Raw genomic sequence first — 6346 nt, 5'->3', positions numbered from 1 at the left:
CATATCATGTCACATATTTTGATTGCATGTGATCTTTATATTTTATGCATCTTATTTTGCTTAGTACAGCGGTAGCATTATAAGATGATCCCTCACTAAATTTCAAGGTATATGTGTTCTCCCTGAGTATGCACCATTGCTACAGTTCGTTGTGCCGAACACCACGTGATGACAGGGTGTGATAAGCTCTACGTTCACATACAACGGGTGTAAGACAGTTTTGCACGTGCAGAATACTCAGGTTAAACTTGACGAGCCTAGCATATAAAGATATGGCCTCGGAACACTGAGACCGAAAGGTCGAACATGAATCATATAGTAGATATGGTCAACATAGAGATGTTCACCATTGAAAACTACTCCATCTCACGTGATGATTGGACATGGTTTAGTTGATATGGATAACGTGATCATTTAGATGACTAGAGGGATGTCTATCTAAGAGGGAGTTCTTAAGTAAAATGATTAATTGAACTTTAATTTATAATGAACTTAGTCCTAATAGATTTTGCATATCTATGTTGTTGTAGATCAATGGCCCGTGCTACCGTTCCCTTGAAATTTAATGCGTTCCTAGAGAAAGCTAAGTTGAAAGATGATGGTAGCAACTACACGGACTAGGTTGATGTCTACTACACAACCTTCTTCTTGTAGACGTTGTTGGGCCTGCAAGTGCATAGGTTTGTAGGACAGTAGCAAATTTCCCTCAAGTGGATGACCTAAGGTTTATCAATCCGTGGGAGGCGTAGGATGAAGATGGTCTCTCTCAAACAACCCTGCAACCAAATAACAAAGAGTCTCTTGTGTCCCCAACACACCCAATACAATGGTAAATTGTATAGGTGCACTAGTTTGGCGAAGAGATGGTGATACAAGTGCAATATGGATGGTAGATAAAGGTTTTTGTAATCTGAAAATATAAAAACAGCAAGGTAACTAATGATAAAAGTGAGCGTAAACGACATTGCAACGGTAGGAAACAAGGCATAGGGTTCATACTTTCACTAGTGCAAGTTCTCTCAACAATAATAACATAGATAGATCATATAACAATCCCTCAACATGCAACAAAGAGTCACTCCAAAGCCACTAATAGCGGAGAACAAACGAATTGATTATGGTAGGGTACGAAACCACCTCAAAGTTATTCTTTCGGATCAATCTATTCAAGAGTTCGTACTAGAATAACACCTTAAGACACAAATCAACCAAAACCCTAATGTCACCTAGATACTCCAATGTCACCTCAAGTATCCCTGGGCATGATTATACGATATGCATCACACAATCTTAGATTCATCTATTCAACCAACACAAAAGTACATCAAGGAGTGCCCCAAAGTCTCTACCGGAAAGTCAAGACGAAAACGTGTGCCAACCCTTATGCATAGGTTCATGGGTGGAACCCGCAAGTTGATCACCAAAACATACATCAAGTGGATCACGTGATATCCCATTGTCACCACAGATAAGCACGACAAGACATACATCAAGTGTTCTCAAATCCTTAAAGACTCAATCTGACAAGATAACTTCAAAGGGAAAACTCAATCCATTACAAGAGAGTATAGGGGGAGAAACATCATAAGATCCAACAATAATAGCAAAGCTTGCGATACATCAAGATCGTGCCATAGAGAGAACACGAGAGAGAGAGAGAGAGAGAGAGAGAGAGAGAGATCAAACACATAGCTAGTGGTACATACCCTCAGCCCCGAGGGTGAACTACTCCCTCCTCGTCATGGATAGCGCCTGGATGATGAAGATGGCCACCGGTGATGGGTTCCCCCCTCCGGAAGGGTGCCGGAACGGGCTCCCGATAGGTTTTTGGTGGCTACAGAGGCTTGCGGCGGCGGAACTCCCGATCTATCTTCGTCTCGATGTTTTTAGGGTACGTGGACTTATATAGGCGAAAGAAGTCGGTCGGGGGAGCCTCGAGGGGCCCAGGAGACAGGGGGCGCACCCAGGGGGGGTGGGCGCGCCCTCCTATCTCCTAGCTTCCTCGAACCTTCCCTAGCTTGAACTCCAAGTCTCCCGGATCATATCCTTTCCAAAAATCACGCTACCGAAGGTTTCATTCCATTTGGACTCCGTTTGATATCCCTTTTCTTCGAAATACTAAAACAGGCAATAAAATGACAATATGGGCTGGGCCTCTGGTTAGTAGGTTAGTCCCAAAAGTAATATAAAAGTGTATAATAAAGCCCGTAAACATCCAAAATAGATAATAAAATAGCATGAATGCTTCATAAATTATAGATACGTTGGAGACGTATCAGCATCCCCAAGCTTAATTCCTACTCGTCCTCGAGTAGGTAAATGATAAAAGAAAGAATTTATGAAGTGTGAATGCTAGAAGGTGCACAAGTTTGATCAATGATAATTTCAATCACCTTTTCTAGCATGATTATATGTCATAACAGTAGTTCATCTCATAAAACTTCTCACGAACAAGCAACAAGCAATTCACATGTTAAAGCATAGACTATAAACTTTCTTGAAAACTAGCAAACTATGTTCTCAGCCATCAAACAATTGCAATTCATCTTATTTTCAGGAAGGGTCTATGTCAGAGCTTTGATTTAGCAAACTTCACATACTCAACTATCATATAGTCTTCCATAATTGCTAACACTAACGCAATACTAATGGTTATGGAGTTTTAATCGGACACTGAGAAAGATAGGGGCTTATAGTGTTGCCTCCCAACGTATTCACCTTTGGGTGATGTCAACAATAATGGTTCATGCTAACTTACATCCAATTGGATATATATATCAGGATCTTTCCAACATGAGGTGCTTGCCAAAGGATAAAATGAAAAGGGAAAGGTGAAGATCTCCTTGACTCTTGCATAAAGTAAAAGACATAAAGTAAAAGATAGGCCCTTCGCAGAGGGAAGTAGAGGTTGTCATGCGCTTTTATGGTTGGATGCACAAAATCTTAATGCAAAAGAACATCACTTTACATTGCCACTTGTATATGGACCTTTATTATGCAGTCCGTCGCTTTTATTGCTTCCATAACAAGATCGTATAAAGCTTATTTTCTTCACACTAATAGATCATACATATTTAGAGAGCAATTTTTATTGCTTGCACCGATAACAACTTACTTGAAGGATCTTACTCAGTCCATAGGTAGGTGTGTGGAATTGTCACGGCAGATGTCCTAGTGTAAGGACTTAGTCGCGAGGCCAACGCATCTATGTGGTAGCTTGAGAGGGGTTGAGCGGAATCGAGAGACGCAACACAAGACAAGGATTTAGACAGCTTCGGGCCCCGGGAAACATCATCCGGTAAAAACCCTACATGCTGTTTGAGGCTAGGTCTCATTATCATCACGAGGGAGTCGCCGTAAACCGGCTCTCCTCTTTGTGTCTAGCTCTAAGATTGTTTCTTCTTGCTTGTCGCTTCTCCCCCTTTGGGGAGCCCTGCCCCTCCTTATATATGTTGAAGGGGCGGGTTACATGACTAGTCCTAGTAGGATTAGGATTAATCTATTACAAGTGGAGTCCTAGTCTTGCTTCCTTTGTAGGAGAATAGTCCTTACGCTTTCCTCATAAACCGGCCCACCATTAAACGTGAACCGGCCTTCTGGGCCTAGGGCCTCGTCATCCATCTAACCCGCCCACCGGGTTACTAATGAACCGCCAAGACAGGGCGGGTAGCCCGTGAACCGCCAAGCTCCAGGCAGGTTACCAGTGAGTCGTCCAGTCCAGCCGGGTTATACTTCCGGCCGGTTTACGCCACGGGGTATATCCCCGACATTAGCCCCTAGTTTAATTTGGATTTATCCATGTTAAACTGATCCTGTAAAATAAACACAAGAACAAACTTGACAGGTTGTGCTCCGGGTTAAGAATTCTTGTAAACCGGCACCTGATCATCCTTAAGTCCTTGTCATTTCCTCCTTCTAGAAAATCCAGGTCAATAAGCCAGCGTCATACTCAATTTGCTGACATTGGTTTCTCACAGAAAAATATTGTGAAGAATAATCCACTTGAGTCGGCTTCCAAAGCGCCGGTTTAAGAAATATTGGTCTTGAAATATTCATCTGATATTCAGCCGGTTTGAAGATGTAAAAACTTGCCGGTTTAACATTACCCAAAATGGCCGGGTTATAAAAACTGATGATCCCGGATTATGACTGTTTATAGACGCCGGGTTATGATTGTTGCCAACGCCGGATCACACAATTAATCTTCCTGATTTGCCAAAAACTGAGAAAAAGAAGATGTTCCTCCCTTATATGCATATTACCTGTAGCCCCCAAGTCTTAAGAGGAGAACATAATGATAGCTTAAGACTTGTGTCAATATAAATGTTGCAACCTTGAAGAAATCCAGATTGTTCATCTCAGTTACTAGTCACAACTAAATATTCCACATATGTAGCCCCCAAGTGCCGGGTTGTTATGCTTGCAGCAATCTGGGACTTGTAATTGCCTTATACTCATAAAAACTTCAACCAATGTACCCCCAAGTGCCAGGTCATTATGCAATAATGAGCAGGGACTTTTGTAAATATGATCATATAGATTTGAACAACAATGTGTAGCCCCCAAGGGCCGGGTCATTACGCAATAATGAGCAGGGACTATGTAGATATGATCATGTAGACTTGAATTGTTGACAGGAGCAATTGGTAGCCCCCAAGGGCCGGCTCATTATGATATGATGAGTCGGGTCTTCAATAAGATGAGCAAAAAATGACGTTGCATTAGCCCCCAAGTGTCATGGTGCATGCTCGCAGTGACATGAGACTTGCATATTTGATATAATCTCAACTTTGAATAATGTAGCCCCCAAGTGCCGGGTCGTGAGCCTGCAGCGACTTGGGACTATTCCTTTCATTGCAGAATAAATCATATTCATATTCATTGCGCTAAAGCGACTTTGAAAACCTCAATCATAATATTAATAACCATAATAAAAATCCAGCCATGTTGGCTATTTGAATAATATAATCCAATGATTTATAAGCGCATGATTCCAATGGCGCAATCCAAATATATACTGACGACTTATAGTCCAAAGCCAGGCCGGTTTAATAAACACCGGACAATTTCTCATCATAGACTGGCGATTTATCGTCTTAAAGCCAGGCCGGTTTAATAAACGCCGGTAATTTATAATCATGCTTTATTCAACCTGTTTCTGCATACAAGAAGTTTAAAGTGTCCTGGCGGTTTACCGCCGGACGGGTCATAATGCCCAACATATAACCCAGGTTTATAACCAAGGCTGCACTTAAGAATAATCAAATATGAAATATATCATACCTGTGATATTGAATCACATTGCTGGTTTTACCAACTTTTTGTAGTAAGAGTGATAACCCCAATCTTGAGTAATGATAACTCCTTTCATACTGTGCGGGTTGATGATAAACCGTACCGGGTTGTGATAAACACCGGTTTAACCATATATAATACTGGCGACTCATAGTCAAACCAGACCGGGCTGATAGTCTCCGGATTATAACTTGATCCTGTATTGACAACTTGTAATTGAAAGTCAAGCCGGGTTAATGAACGCCGGTTTACTCCATAATAGGATGGTAATAGAAAATCAAACCGGGCAGATGGCCTCCGGATTAAGATTTGACCGTGTTCCGTCAATTTGTAATTGATAGTTGAACCGGATTAAAACGTTGTCGCAACAAAAATCGAATAACAGTTATGAAAAAAAATATGGAAGCAAAGGCAATGATAAAACCGTTTGCAAAAAAGGAGGCTTTACTGAGCCGATCAGATGGTGTTACCATGGTCGGACACGACCAAGCTCCCAATAGGTGTAGCTATGGTTCAAGTCAGCCAGGTCCCCAACTGAAACTGTGGCATTATGCCGATCAAGTGGCGTGGCAATGGTTCGGGTTCGACCAAGCCCCCAAGTGACTCTGTGGCCTTAGGCCGATCAAGAGGCGTGACTATGGTTCAGACGTGACCACAAGTCCCCAAGTGATGCTGTGACTTTTCGCCTATCAAAAGGTGTTGCTATGGTTCGGACACGACCAAAAAGCCCCCAAGTGATGTTGTGGCATTGCACCGATCAAGAGGTGTAGCTACGGTTCGGATATGACCAAGCCCCCAAGTGATCAATAATATGACAAGCCAATAAGGCATGATACCCATGTTTGAACCGCGCATCATGGCAGTAGGTCCTCTTTGGCACCCTTTAACTTTTTGCAAGAGATAAATCCTTCTTGAACCGGATATTGAGAGCTTCAAAGCTTTGTGGGAGACATCTTTCCCTTGACCCAGATTCTAAACCGGAATCCTTTCTGATGACCCGGATCTTCTTCATTGAGCCGGGATTTTGTAACTGTCATATACTTTCTAAGCC

This window comes from Triticum aestivum, chromosome 6B (genome assembly GCF_018294505.1).
Source record: "Triticum aestivum cultivar Chinese Spring chromosome 6B, IWGSC CS RefSeq v2.1, whole genome shotgun sequence".
NCBI classification, from domain to species: Eukaryota; Viridiplantae; Streptophyta; class Magnoliopsida; order Poales; family Poaceae; genus Triticum; species Triticum aestivum.
This window is presented reverse-complemented; position numbering follows the sequence as displayed.